The sequence below is a fragment of the Natator depressus genome, chromosome 2, assembly GCF_965152275.1.
Source record: "Natator depressus isolate rNatDep1 chromosome 2, rNatDep2.hap1, whole genome shotgun sequence".
Classification (NCBI taxonomy): Eukaryota; Metazoa; Chordata; order Testudines; family Cheloniidae; genus Natator; species Natator depressus.
In genome coordinates this window covers 256,472,339-256,488,180 of record NC_134235.1, presented here as the reverse complement: position 1 = coordinate 256,488,180, position 15,842 = coordinate 256,472,339, and positions in this window count along the sequence as shown.

Genomic DNA, 15,842 nt, shown 5'->3' with positions numbered 1-15,842 from the left:
CTCACCTCCCAGCAGGACCAGTGAGTGCGGCTGGGGGGACAGGACGCGAGACAGTGGGTCTCTGTGGGGGGACATGGGGGACTTCTGGGCTGTGAGGGGATGGGGAGCACTGGGCAGTGGTGGGTTTGGGGGAGCACTGGGCAGTGGGGGTGGGGGAGGTCTGTGTGTGTTGGGACACTGGGCAGTGTGGGGTCTGTGTGGGGCACTGGGCAGTGGGAGGGTTTTGGGGGTAGTGTGGGGGTCTGTGTGGGGCACTGGGAAGTTGTGGTGGGGCTGTGCGGGGGCACTGGGCAGTGGGAGGGTTTTGGGGGCAGTGTGGGGGTCTGTGTGGGGCACTGGGAAGTTGTGGTGGGGCTGTGCGGGGGCACTGGGCAGTGGGAGGGTTTTGGGGGCAGTGTGGGGGTCTGTGTGGGGCACTGGGAAGTTGTGGTGGGGCTGTGCAGGGGTACTGGGCAGTGGGAGGTCTGTGAGCAGGGGGGCACTGCAGAAGGTCAACTGCAGGCGGTGGGGAGCTGAAGATGCTGTGCCTAGGGGCACACAAGGTGTAAACCCGGCCCTGATCTTCCTGCTACTCCTGCAACTGAGAGATCTGCTGAGGGGTGTTGCAAGTGGTCAGTTTCCCACTGGAACAGAAATCAGTGACATGGAGTCTGGGTATTTTTCTTGGTGTAACTTGTTTCATTTACACTCTATGCATTAGTTCTGGAACAGAGATGGTCAGAAATGACATGCAGGCACACCCCTCTTTCAGAAATCTCAGCCCAGACACCAGTGTCTAGTATCCAGGAAGCAACTCCACCTCAAGAATAGACTGTAGGTAGAGAGATTAAGGCAAGCTCTGGGGCTGTTTGCAACAACCCCACCACCACCAAAATCATACAGCAAAAACAAATGACAATACAGATATTTCTTCAAAGACTTGCACCCTGGACAAAAAGTGCAAGATGATGTGACACAGCACTATCTGGTGGCTCCCACCAAAATGTTCAAGATGAACGAATGAGTTCAGCTCAAATAATAAATATAACATAGGAATTGCCATATTGGGTCAGTGGTATCACTGAGTTCAGTAAGATAGCTTGTGGAGTGAGGTACTACCCAACGTAAGGAGGGCAGATCCTCAGACTGAGGCTCGCCGGCCACGAGCGGTTCTGTCATGTGTCTCCTGCGGCTCTTTGCAGCTCGTGATATTAAAAGGCTGTGTGATTTAATTATTAACCCATCTAAATTATTAACCAAGCAGGATGCTTTTACTAGGTTATTCATCAATTGTAGAATACTTGGTCAGTCATTTTGCTGTGAGAATAATATATAGTATTAGAGAGAGAGAGAGAGAGAGAGCTATATATATAGCAAATGAAACAATGAATTCACACGACTGTGGCTCTTTTGGGTCATGTTGATCACTAAGCTGGCTCCTGAACCACTGAGGTCCAAGTATCACTGTTGTAGTCCAATATAAAAGCGCTTACACAGCAGGTGTAGTTAGAGATTCTTCTACCAGTGTGTTAATAACAGCCAAAAACCGTAATAATCCCTTCAGATCCATTTTAAAATACGTTGCCTACAGGAAATTAAAATTCAGGTGTCACTGTGTCACATGGCATGCATCCTCTGATGCCCACGGATCCATCAGCTAGAGCTGCCTTACATCATGAACAAGGCAACTTGTGAATCAGTCAGGGAACCACAATGCACACATACCACACAGAGCTTATCACGGTGCAGGAGAGAATCTAGCTCTTAAAAGTGAGTGGGTCTTTCAAGCCAGTGGAGTTCTTGCTGATTTGCACTGGGGTAACTGAGCAGACATTGCTGGGTAACATCTTCTTCCTTTCCTTTTATTAACAGGAAGATGAAACTCAGGATTCAAAACCAAGTTTAATGTCTCCCTCCAGCCCCTCATTCACCAAGGTACTTAAGCATGTGCCTAGCTTTAAGTAGGTGAGTAGCCCCACATGGTACCATTTTGGTGCATTGATATAATTAACCTCATAATGTTAAACTTGATGAATTGGGGCCTTAATGTCCAACTTCAGGCTGTAATGAAATTCATTATTTTGATAGCAGTGAAACTCACAGACAACAACCCCCTGCTACCGGATAGCAACACAACCTTTCATATCCTTGACACATAGAGCTTGAAGCAAATGTCACCCGATCCATCTCTGAAACAAAATGTAGCTAACTCAAATGAGAAACACAAAAATGACCCAACACTGACCCTTGGCAGATGAATTCTAGATGGACAGCTAACACAAACAGCCCAGGCACCTCCAAGCACTAACACAGATTGCGATCACAGAGAATTGTTGGATATGATTAATACAGCAGAAAGGACACTGGGCCTTATTCTCCATCGCCCTCCACCTTGTGCAGTTAGTAATATTAGAAAATTATACAGGTAGTATGAGTACAACATGCAAAACCTGATGTATATTCTTTCAGGGGCAGATTTTCAAATGCATCCAACTCCCATAGACTTTCAGTGGGAGTTGAGCACCTCGCTCTCATTTGTGGTTTTGAAAGTCTCCCTCTGTTATCTTAGATAGGATCAAAGTCTACCTTGGAAAAGACCCATTAATCCATAGAATCCATCCATCTGCAAGGGCAGAATATAGACGCCACAGTATGAGTCTGTATCAGAGATACTGCACTGGGTCTTAGCCAAAGCGGGCTGCAGATGAGTGCATTGAGCATAATGCTGCATGTTTACTTAGCCTGTACATTCTTTGGGGCCGGGACTGTCTTTTTGTTCTATGTTTGTACAGCGCCTAGCACAATGGCGTCCTGGTCCATGACAAAGGCTCCTAGATTCTACGGCAATACAAATAATAATAATAACCCAGTGCAATGACACAGTGTCATACAAGCTGGTATCATGCCTGATGCTGACAGTTCTTCAGGAATAACTTTGTCACCACTGAAATGCAAGTGTTTGTATTTTAAATAATTTTAGAAGTGATATTAAACAGACATCAAAGAAAACGCATGTGAGAAGCACTGTCCGTAGCAAGAACATGAGGCATTGGATCAAGGAATCTCCACCGTTAACAATAGAAGGGATTAAGAGTTTGTAGACAAGTATCTTATTAGAATGTATTATTTATCAACTCCGAAGTAAGAAGATATATGTGCTCAGACATCAATCCCATAAATACAAATTCCCCTGAGATTACATTTTGAAATAATATGGAGCGATTCCTTCTCAAAGAAAACTCTTTGCCTGCTCCTCACAACACACATGCTCAGTCTGGCATTTTGGTAGCATTGTTATAATTACCTCATAATGTTAAACTTGTAGTAAAGTACTGGATGGCTCTGGTGAATGGTAGACACACCTTTCAAGTCCAGAATGCTGGTTTAAAGGCAGGCCAGGTTGTAAGTGACTAAATCACTAAAACTTGTTATTAAGTGATGGATGTTCACAGACAAGGTCAGCTCCCAGACTGCTGCACTGGGCAGCACAGTATGGGGAGGAGGTGAGCAGCCCTCAGTGGTGAAGGAACAGGTTAAGGACTATTTAGAAAAGCTGGACATGCAAAAGTGCAGCGATCTGAATCTAATGCATCCGAGGGTGCTGAGGGAGTTGGCTGATGTGATTGCAGACCCATTGGCCATTATCTTTGAAAACTTGTGGCGATCAGAGGAGGTCCCAGAGGATTGGAAAAAGGCAAACATAGTGCTCATATTTAAAAAAGAGAAGAACGAGAATCCGGGGAACTACAGACCAGTCAGCCTCACCTCAATCCCTGGAAAAATCATGAAGCAGGTCCTCAAGGAATCCATTTTGAAGCACTTGGAGAGAGGAAGGTGATCAGGAACAGTCAGCATGGATTCACCAAGGGCAAGTCATGCCTGACCAACTTTATTGCCTTCTCTGATGAGATAACTGGCTCTGTGGATATGGGGAAAGCGGCGGACATGATATATCTTGACTTTAGCAAAGCTTTTGATACGGTCTCCTGCAGTATTCTTGCCAGCAAGTAAAAAAAGTATGGATTGAATTAATGGACTATAAGGTGGATAGAAAGCTGGCTAGATCATCAGGCTCAACAGGTTGTGATTAACGGCTCGATGTCTAGTTGGCAGCCAGTATCAAGCAGAGTGCCCCAGGGGTCTGTCCTGGGGACGGTTTTGTTCAACATCTTCATTAATGATCTGGATGATGGGATGGATTGCACTCTCAGCAAGTTCATGGATGACACTAAGATGGGGGAGAGGTAGATGTGATAGAGGGTAGGGATAGGGTCCAGAATGACCAAGACAAATTGAAGGACTGGGCCAAAAGAAATCTGATGATGTTCAACAAGGACCAGTGCAAAGTCCTGCACTTAGGACAGAAGAATCCCATGCACCGCTATAGGCTGGGGACCGACTGGCTAAGCAGCAGTTCTGCAGAAAAGGACCTGGGGATTACGGTGGACAAGAAGCTGGATTTGAGTCAACAGTGTGCCCTCATTGCCAAGAAGGCTAAAGATATATTGGGCTGCATTAGTAGGAGCATTGCCAGCAGATCGAGGGAAGTGATTATTCCCCTCTATTCGGCACTGGTGAGGTCACATCTGGAGTATTGTGTCCAGTTTTGGGCAATCCACTACAGAAAGGATGTGGACAAATTGGAAAGAGTCCAGCAGAGGGCAACGAAAATGATTAGGGAGCTGGGACACATGATGTATGAGGAGAGGCTGAGGGAATTGGGATTATTTAGTCTGCAGAAGAGAAGAGTGAGGGGGGATTTGATAGCATCTTTCAACTACCTGAACGGGGGTTCCAAAGAGGATGGAGCTAGGCTGTTCTCAGTGGTGGCAGATGACAGAACAAGAAGCAATGGTCTCAAGTTGCAGTGGGGGAGGTCTAGGTTAGATATTCGGAAATACTATTTCATTAGGAGGGTGGTGAACCACTGGAATGGGTTACCTAGGGAGGTGGTAGAATCTCCATCCTTAGAGGTTTTTAAGGGCCAGCTTGACAAAGCCCTGGCTGGGATGATTTAGTTGAGGTTGGTCCTACTTTGAGCAGGGGGCTGGACTAGATGACCTCCTGAGGTCTCTTCCAACCCTAATTTTCTATGTTCAGTCACCTATGAAGGGAATGGAAAGGCTACAGTTCCTAACAGACAGGTTTCCAAAACACTGGTACTAACTGACATCACTCTCAGCCATCAATCTCAGCATGGGGGGCTAAGAACTGAAAGGACATGAAAACCAAGCTACCTTCTCAGTCCTAGGAGTTGTCCCACCCAGTTACATCAGTGGTGCAGCGTGGAGTGGCTTCCGCTTCTGGTCACCATTATAGCATCTGTTCTGCAGGTAAAGGACTTCACTCTCCAAATCTGTCAAGCCAGCATTTTCACTTGCACTAAATTACATTATAAAAAACATATTTCCTGCTGCAGTTTCTTCTACACACAACAGAGCTGGGGGGCTTGCAGAGGGGCAGGTTCTAGCTTCATGATTGATGGCAGTTCCTGGGAACTGCCATAAAGTACCCACATTGGCTATGGCCCTCAAGGGGTTGTTTGCCAGCAGAGAATAACCAAAGTGCATAGTGCTGTGACCATGTCCCAAAACACTTCCTACCCCAGGGCTGCATGGAGGCCATAAGAACTAGATACAGTGGTTTTACAATGGCTGCAGACTTCCCCAAGCCAGAGCAATTCCCAGCTAGGAAGACCCAGGTATTTCCTAGCCCATATTCATTATCCAAATCCCTATAGATGTCAAGGAGCAATAGAGAATCTAGCTTGAGACTTTTTCCGTGTTATTGGTCAAAAGTGAGAAGAGTTCCTCAAGCAAGAGCTGCTATCCTGTAATAATTTTTAAAACCTCAGAAAATAGTGAATTGTGGGAGTGACTTTTTTCATAAGTCAAATACAAAAGAATGCTATTCAGCACGAAGATTTGTCACACGAATCTCCCCAAGGGAAAGCAATACCAAAGGGAATGTACTGTGGAAAGATTTGCAGAAATCATTATAGATCCTGTTGAACTAGCATTATGTATTTGCTTCAGGTCCACACAAAACTGCCCCTGGAGGAATTCATTTTAATTTGATGTGACTCAAATCCTGAAACTTAACAGAAAAGAAATCAAACATATCATTCCGTCACTCTACCCGCAGAAAGAGGGGCTGTCTCTTTGCATATATATTCATGAGTCACCAGGCAAAACTTTCAACTTGCGTCACACCACCAGTCGTCAGTGACTCAGATTGACAAGAGGCCAACTCTATATAGGCTTTCCCTGTGCAAAACCTGATTGATTCACTGATGTTGGTCTCTTTTGGGGTACTGGGAAGCAGTGTGGTCTGGTGGGCTGAGCACAGGACTAGGAGCTAGGAACCCTTGCTTTCTAATCCCAGCTCTGATAGTGACTTGCTCTGCTCTCTGTTTCCCCTCTGTTAAATCGGAATAATAATACTTACCTGTACATTTATAAGACCATGAGGAGGATTCATTAGTTAATGACTATACAGGATTATACTTGTGCTATTAAACAAGGCTCTGTGTGCTTTGAAGTGAGCTGGATCTAAATTCTGCAGCCACCTCCTTAGATTCTGACACACTCTGTAGCAGAAGTTTGGAAGCTCTGCAACTGCTTCACTTAAAGTAAAATGGGGGATAATTAATTAATTAATTATAAATATGTATAACAGCCTATGTATTATTTAGTTTACATATTTATTTTTACGCAGCCCTCAGAGTTTCAGTTTTTAGCCTGCCACAGATTTTTGCAGGGATAATGCATATCTGCGCCATAGAAACTGTCAGTTGGGAAGCTGGAGGTTTTGCCAGCTGGTTATTGAATAGCTTGAGGATTTTAATACCTGAGAAGTTGTGGAAGGTAATTTGGGAATGTGAGATAAACACGTTAGCTGGATGTTTTTGCTAAAATGATCAGGAGTTAAATAGTTATGTTTTCACGTATGTTACCATCCTAAGGTTTCAGAGTTAACATTGCCACGGTGCAAGTGCAGAATTCACACCTCTGAGCCTTTGTTTCTGGATGCCCGCAAATACTAGAGAACAGCACTGTGCCAGTTTACACTCAGTTAACACATTTTAGGTTAGCCCAGGCCTGTGTGAAGTGAATTTGCGGATCTCAGTCTAGTTGCCAGTGGAAGAATATTCTCTTCACAAAACCTAGGCCAGTCATCTGTCATCAGGCCCTTTGTTAGCAATACAGAAGACTTTCTCAACCCATACAAATAACAGCTCCAGAGTAGAGTTTAGGCTCATTGCTGAGGATGATGGGGAAGTTTGCACCAATGGGAAGCAGTGAGGTCTAGTGGATTGAGCACTGGATGGGAGTCTGGAGAGCTGGGTACTATTTCCAGCTCTGCCCCTGACATGCTGTGTGACCTTGGGCAAGTCACTCTGTGCCCCTATTTCCCCTCCCTCCTTTTGTTTACATTACCTATTTAGACTGTGAGCTCACTGGGACAGGGATTGTCTCTTCTTGTGTGTTTGTCCAGTGCTTAGCACAGTGGCACCCTGATCACAAGGCACCACTGAAATACTGCTATGAATAAGGACTGTATCTGGACTACAGTTATTGGGTGGCTAAATCAATAAGAGTGGCTAAGCACAGAAATGATAAACAGTTGCCTAACTAAGGAATCCCCTCCTCCTTTCTTATTTTGAACTCTGCCCTGAAGCATACCAAACCTGATAGCAGAAGTGCAAGCAGCCTCTCAGTGCAAGCTGTCACCAGCAGGCGTCACCTACATGAGTTTACACCACCACAATCAAAAAACAAAGGGGAATCTCTGCAGAATATAAATAAACAGCACTGTCTGAATGGCATCTCTTCACCCTTCATTATATATAGAAGGTCTCATGTGACAGTCTCTGCCTGCTGTAATAAAAGTGCTCCCCTGAACTGTTTAAATTAAACTGAGCGCCACAAACCGCGAGTGAGCAGTTTCGGGTGTCACCACGCAAAAGTACTTTATAACATCAGGAAGAGATCGGTGGGGATATCATATCAATACTAAAGCTGTACAAATTTTCAGTTCCATTTCTCATGGAGTTGGCTGAGCTCGAAAGTTTCACACTGCATTCTAGGTTCAAAGCACCATGTCACTGGGAGAGTCAAAACTGAAACATGATCTCAATAGGAATTATTCCCACTTATGCCAAACCTGAATTTGAACTTCTAACCTTTGTTCTGATTCCAGAAACTTGGGGCTTTTAGCCTAATGGAGATGGTGGGGGTTTTTTTCAATGAAACTCACATTTCAATTTCCAGCCTTATTGGTAACATGCAAAATACATGACTCTTAAACTCTGTTTCTCCAAACACAAAGCCATCAGATAGATCAGACAGTTCTCCCCTCAAAGAATAATTCTGGAATGCCCATGCCCAAGCTGAGTACAATATTTATACAAATACTCTATAACACATAGAGACGGACAGCTGAAAACCCAGTAGTTTTCACACTACGTCTCTCATCACTGTGAATTGTGAAACAATCTGTTCATGGCAACAGTTGCTTTGTTATTCTGTTCTTTAAGTCTCTCGAAAAGACCCATTTTTCCCATGCTGTCTGTAGTGGATCTGTATTTTTAAAAAATCCATATTTGTTTTTCCCCTTTCCCTAACCTCTGTCTATATGTCTATGTGTCTTAACACTCTGAGGTCCCCAAGGCAGTGGCTGTCCCTCCTTGAATGACTGGAAAGTGCTAGTTAACTGTGGGTGCTACTATAAATAAAATAATTTCTACTAGATGGTCATTTACAGCAGTGGTGCCCAATCTTTCTTTTCTCTGAGGGATTGGAGGATGGATCCTTTTCCTCCCCAGATCCCTTCTAACCATGTCTCAGTAGTCACTCTCCTTTTTTCTATCAATTTTCTCTTTCTTGCCCTTTTCATTCTCTTTTGTTTTAATCCTGTGTTGTTGTGGGAGATATTTTGTTTTCCGTTTGTTGTTTTTCTCTTTTCCTTGATGTGTTGGTGGCTGCAAGGTCCTGGATGCATCTGCTCTTGTGGCTTTGAGTGCCCAACGAGTAGACCTAAGAGGAGTTTGGGCCAGCAGGCAGGGCTGCCTGAGAATATAGCCATGCCCATGTGAGTTGCTCCCACCACCAGTTATGCTGAGGGATACTATAAGAATGCCAAGGGAAGGTGGGTGGCTTTCAAGAAGCCAGCCACTGCTTTAGTAGAGCAGCAAGAGCATGTTTGCAACATGAGGAGTGGTGGATCCAAGAGCATAGAGTTTTCATCACCTCTCCACTCCTATCCTTTGCCTCATGCCCTCCCCATGCCCCCAAATCTACTTCCATGTCCATGGCCTGGGCTGGAAAACTATTAAACTATTAATTGATTTCAATGTAAAATAAAACAATATAAAATACTATTTAAATACTTTCCTGGATTATTTAATAACATTTTTGGTTGCTAAAGAGAGTCTTAAAAGTCAAATTTTGCTTTCCTCTAGTTCTGCAATTTGCAAACTTGTTTGCACTTCATTCACCACAGACAGTGAAACTATAGACTGATCTGTTTTCAGAGTAGCAGCCATCTTAGTCTGTATTCGCAAAAAGAAAAGGAGTACTTGTGGCACCTTAGAGACAAACAAATTTATTTGAGCATAAGCTTTTGTGAGCTACAGCTCACTTCATCGGATGCATTCAGTGGAAAATACAGTGGGGAGATTTATATACACAGAGAACATGAAACAATGGGTGTTACCATACACACTGTAACCAGAGTGATCACTTAAGGTGAGCTATTACCAGCAGGAGAGTGGGGGGGGGAGGTAACCTTTTGCAGTGATGATCAAGGTGGGCCATTTCCAGCAGTTGACAAGAACGTCTGAGGAAGAGTGGGGGGGGGGATAAACATGGGGAAACAGGTTTCAGAGTAGCAGCCGTGTTAGTCTGTATTCGCAAAAAGAAAATGAGTACTTGTGGCACCTTAGAGACTAACCAATTTATTTGAGCATAAGCTTTCGTGAGCTACAGCTCACTTCATCGGATGCCGATGAAATAGTTTTACTTTGTGTAATGACCCATCCACTTCCAGTCTCTATTCAAGCCTAAGTTAATTGTATCCAGTTTGCAAATTAATTCCAATTCAGCAGTCTCTCGTTGGAGTCTGTTTTTGAAGTTTTTTTGTTGAAGAATTGCCACTTTTAGGTCTGTAATCGAGTGACCAGAGAGATTGAAGTGTTCTCCAACTGGTTTTTGAATGTTATAATTCTTGACGTCTGATTTGTGTCCATTTATTCTTTTAGGTAGAGGCTGTCCAGTTTGACCAATGTACATGGCAGAGGGGCATTGCTGGCACATGATGGCATATATCACATTGGTAGATGTGCAGGTGAACGAGCCTCTGATATTGTGGCTGATGTGATTAGGCCCTATGATGGTGTCCCCTGAATAGATATGTGGACACAGTTGGTAACGGGCTTTGTTGCAAGGATAGGTTCCTGGGTTAGTGGTCCTGTTGTGTAGTGTGTGTTGCTGGTGAGTATTTGCTTCAGGTTGGGGGGGTGTCTGTAAGCAAGGACTGGCCTGTCTCCCAAGATCTGTGAGAGTGATGGGTCGTCCTTCATGATAGGTTGTAGATCCTTGATGATGCGTTGGAGGAGAGGAAAGTGATCAGGAACAGTAAGTATGGATTCACCAAGGGCAAGTCATGCCTGACTAATCTAATTGCCTTCTATGACGAGATAACTGGCTCTGTGGATGAGGGGAAAGCGGTGGACGTGTTGTTCCTTGACTTTAGCAAAGCTTTTGACAGCAAGTTAAAGAAGTGTGGGCTGGATGAATGGACTATAAGGTGGATAGAAAGTTGGCTAGATTGTCAGGCTCAACGGGTAGCGATCAATGGCTCCATGTCTAGTTGGCAGCCGGTATCAAGTGGAGTGCCCCAAGGGTCGGTCCTCGGGCTGGTTTTGTTCAATATCTTCATAAATGATCTGGAGGATGGTGTGGATTGCACCCACAGCAAGTTTGCAGATGACACTAAACTGGGAGGAGAGGTAGATACGCTGGAGGGTAGGGATAGGATACAGAGGGACCTAGACAAATTAGAGGATTGGGCCAAAAGAAATCTGATGAGGTTCAACAAGGACAAATGCAGAGTCCTGCACTAAGGACGGAAGAATCCCATGCACCGCTACAGACTAGGGATCGAATGGCTCGGCAGCAGTTCTGCAGAAAAGGACCTAGGGATTACAGTGGATGAGAAGCTGGATATGAGTCAACAGTGTGCCCTTGTTGTCAAGAAGGCCAATGGCATTTTGGGAGGTATATGTAGGGGCATTGCCAGCAGATCGAGGGATGTGATCGTTCCCCTCTATTCGACATTGGTGAGGCCTCATCTGCAGTACTGTGTCCAGTTTTGGGCCCCACACTACAAGAAGGATGTGGAAAAATTCGAAAGAGTCCAGCAGAGGGCAAGAAAAATGATTAGGGGACTGGAACACATGAGGAGAGGCTGAGGGAACTGGGATTGTTTAGTCTGCGGAAGAGAAGAATGAGGGGGGATTTGATAGCTGCTTTCAACTACCTGAAAGGGGGTTCCAAAGAGGATGGATCTAGACTGTTCTCAGTGGTAGCAGATGACAGAACAAGGAGTAATAGTCTCAAGTTGCAGTGGGGGAGGTTTAGGTTGGATATTAGGAAAAACTTTTTCACTAGGAAGGTGGTGAAACACTGGAATGCGTTACCTAGGGAGGTGGTGGAATCTCCTTCCTTAGAAGTTTTTAAGGTCAGGCTTGACAAAGCCCTGGCTGGGATGATTTAGTTGGGGATTGGTCCTGCTTTGAACAGGGGGTTGGACTAGATGACCTCCTGAGGTCCCTTCCAACCCTGATATTCTATGATTCTATGATATGGAGAGGTTTTAGATGGGGGCTGAAGGTGATGGCTAGTGGCGTTCTGTTATTTTCTTTCTTGGGCCTGTCCTGTAGTAGGTGACTTCTGGGAACTCTTCTGGCTCTGTCAATCTGTTTCTTCACTTCAGCAGGTGGGTATTGTAGTTGTAAGAATGCTTGATAGAGATCTTGTAGGTGTTTGTCTCTGTCTGAGGGGTTGGAGCAAATGCGGTTGTATTGTAGAGCTTGGTTGTAGACAATGGATCGTGTGGTGTGGTCTGGATGAAAGCTGGAGGCATGTAGGTAGGAATAGCAGTTAGTAGGTTTCCGGTACAGGGTGGTGTTTATGTGACCATCGCTTATTAGCACCGCAGTGTCCAGGAAGTGGATCTCTTGTGTGGACTGGTCCAGGCTGAGGTTGATGGTGGGATGGAAATTGTTGAAATCATGGTGGAATTCCTCAAGGGCTTCTTTTCCATGGGTCCAGATGTTTCACACTCTGTTTAATAACACTTTCCAGTGTTGCCAACGCTCATGTTTTTACGGAGAATCTCATAATCATGAACCCCAGTTACTGGAGTTATGTGAGTACATCAGAATCTCAGCTTTCATTTGTTAAAAAATAAGTTTCTAGCCTTCACAGTGGCAGATAAAAGCTTAAAAATGTGACCTCTGTGTACCTTAAGGCCATCAAATCAGAAGACAAATAAAAATAAACCTAAAGTTTTTTTTTAATGTCATTATTTTTAAGCCAGTCTCATGAGCTTCATGTCACTGTGAGAGTCAAAACTGAAACATGATCTCAACAGGAATTATTCCCACTTATTCCAAACCTGAATTTGAATCACTAACTTTTTGTAACATTTGGAGTTGGCGATACTGCTTTACACGTGTACATAGCACCTTCCCTCTCAGGCTCTTAAATTACTTTAGATATTCATATCATTTGAGGTGAGATAGGTAAGTATTATTATCCTCCAGATGGGGAAATTGAGGCACAGGAAGGTGAAGCAACTTTGCCCCAAGTTCACACACAGACGATGTGGCAAAGGTAAGAACAGAACCTAAATCTCATGGCTTCCAGTCTTCCGACTTTCTCCATGTGTTTAGTCATTATAACTGGAACTGTGGTGACAGCTTAGTTAAGGCTGTCTAACCCAGGCCTTCTCAAACTTTAACATAGAATGGGTGGACCATATTTTAATAGAGAACTACCTCCCCTCCCACCTCATATCTCCGCTCCCATTCACAACCACATAACATCCCTATAGCAACTCCAGACAATGTTTACTTAAAAGAGGAATATTAGGAAAGTATGTCCCCTTTGCTTCCTCTACCCCACATGTGTTTCTCTGCTGCTTGGTTCTTCCATGATTCCCCTGGATATACTCCCCAACCTCAGTCTCTTTTCCCTCTACTCCCCCGCACTTGTTGCTCAGTTTCCTGACACCACTCTCCCCTGCTCCTCGGGATGTTGCATTCTGGTGAGTAACAGCTCCAGTCCCACTGGTGTTTCCCATGCCTGATGGTGGTCCTGTTTTTTCTCCTTTTCTGCAGCTGCAGCTTCTAGTAGAGGCACCTAGGCTGACTCCTCATTGTTTTTATCTGCTTTTACAGGCCATTTTTGCAGTTGGCAAGCCTGGATGCTTGTGGCAGCAGCTGGAAACAAGGAATGCCATCATGTGATTCAATACACACCAACAGCAAATGCTCTGTGGACCACTGGCCTAAATATTTCCATTCTAATTATCCTTTGTAAGCTGTTCAGACATTTCTAAAATGTTCACCTTTCAGCCTGAATTTTCTGCCTGAAAATATTTTTGGAGGGTTTTTAAGTTTGAGCAAAACCAGTTCAATGAACAAAGCGTACTATTTCCACTAAAAAAAAAAAAAAATTGCAACATTTTTAGAACTGCGCTAGTGCTGAAAAGGTGAGGGCAAGAAGTTGAAATCTGGCAAGGAAATAGCTCTGATGAAGGAGAAGTAAGTGCCTTTCATTGTCCTGATGAAAATCTGTTTTGATTTCACCAAATGGTGAAAGTTTGAAAACCATAGTCTGTGGATGCACATTCATCTTCTAACAACTTTGAGGCCTTTTCCAGCTGCCTCCCAACATTCTAAATATGAAAGAGGGGTGTGCTTTGCATGGACGGCATTGATAAATTGGTATGGCAGTAAAACACGTGGTGAGCCCTTCCTCATTCAATGCAAGAGTTCAGGTACTAAAGGAAGATCAAGAACAATAAGCTTTTTGGGGTAGGGAAGGTCGTTTTGTACAGCACCTAGAATAACGGTGTCCTGGCCCACGATCTAGGGCTCCTAGGCTCTACAGTTGTATCATATGATACCTTGATGAATTGGGGCCCTAATCGAGGTTTGAATAACAACGTAGCCCCAGGCATGCTCCTAATACACAATGAGAAGCTTGAGCTATTGTGATAGATCCCAACGGTGCTTTGGGAAAACCTCATTGTGCTCCATCATTAGCATCAACAGACAGTAATGTGAAACATCACAAAGAGACACCAACGCATGAAAACAAAACCGTGCCACGGTGCCGCAATACATCACCTCACCACATGAAAAAGTCACTGTGACACATCAAAATATCACAGTGACAGCACACCAAAACGTCACATTTGTGCTTCAGTGCACAAATACTTCACATCACCACTGTCAGTGACCAAGTCGTGGGTGGTCTGGCCTAATGATTGTAGTGACAATCTACCCTTCTAGTTAAAGTTGACTCCAGTCGGGGTGGGGTCCTGGAGCAAAGTCAAAGTCAAATACAGCTTCTGACTGTGTTCATTAAGTTGCCAAGTGACTGGCTCTGCCACAAGCTGGCCCCTGCGAACCACAAAGCATAGTTTTATCTTCACAAGGCATGAAGGTCTCCCTGAGGTGTGACCATTTCACAAGAAGGGTGTGAGGCATAAACAAGGCATGAATCACTATACGGTGGCTCAAGTGTGAAAAGATGACCACATGGCATGAACTTGTACATGGGGCAGTGCAAAGCATGAATGTGACAGTGCAGCAACATGGTGCTTAAATGTGTCACCATGAGGCACAAAGTACGTCTGTGTCTTCATGAAGCATGTGCATGTCACCAGTGTGATGTGTCACCACGTGTGTGTCACCATGAAGCAGGCCCATCATCACAAGGGGTGTATGTTTCACCACAAGGCATGATGTGTGCCAATGTCACCACAGGGCATGTGCTTGTCACCACAAACCAGTAAGTGCCAGTGTCACCACAGAACATGATGTGTTCCCATGTCTCCATAAGGTGTGTGCTCTCACCACAAGATGTGTGCGTGTCACAAGCGTGTGTCACAAGATGTGTGCAAGTCCTACAAGGCATGAAGCATTCCCATGTCACAAAAGATGTGCGTCACAAGGTGTGTGCATGTCACCATGATGCGTACAGCATGCCCATGTCACCAAGAGGTGTGTGCTATCTCCACGAGGTGTTTGTGTGTCACTACAAGGCATGGAGTATGCCCATGTGACCACAAGGCATGTGCTGTCACCACAAGGTGCGTAGCATGCCCATGTCACAAGACGTATGCTGTCACCATGAGGTGTAAAGCGTGCCTGTGCCACCACAAGGCGGGTGCATGTCACCATGAAACGCATGTGTCACCATGTGGTGTGAAGCATGCCCATGTCACCAAAAGGCATGTGCTATCACCAAGAGGCGTGTGCATGTCACGGCTACCGGTCTGAAACCTGTCACCAGGGGTGTGCGACTCACAAGTCATGTGCGTGTCACCACAAGGGGTGTGCTCTCACCACAAGGGAAGTATGTCACCACAAGCCATGTGCGTGTCACCCCAAGGGGTGTGCTGTCACCACTAGCCATGTGCGTGTCACCCCAAGGGGTGTGCTGTCACCACAAGGCAAGTATGTCACCACAAGCCATGTGCGTTTCACCACAAGGGGTGTGCTATTACTACAATACAAGTATGTCACCACAAGCCATGTGCGTGTCACCACAAGTGGTGTGCTATCG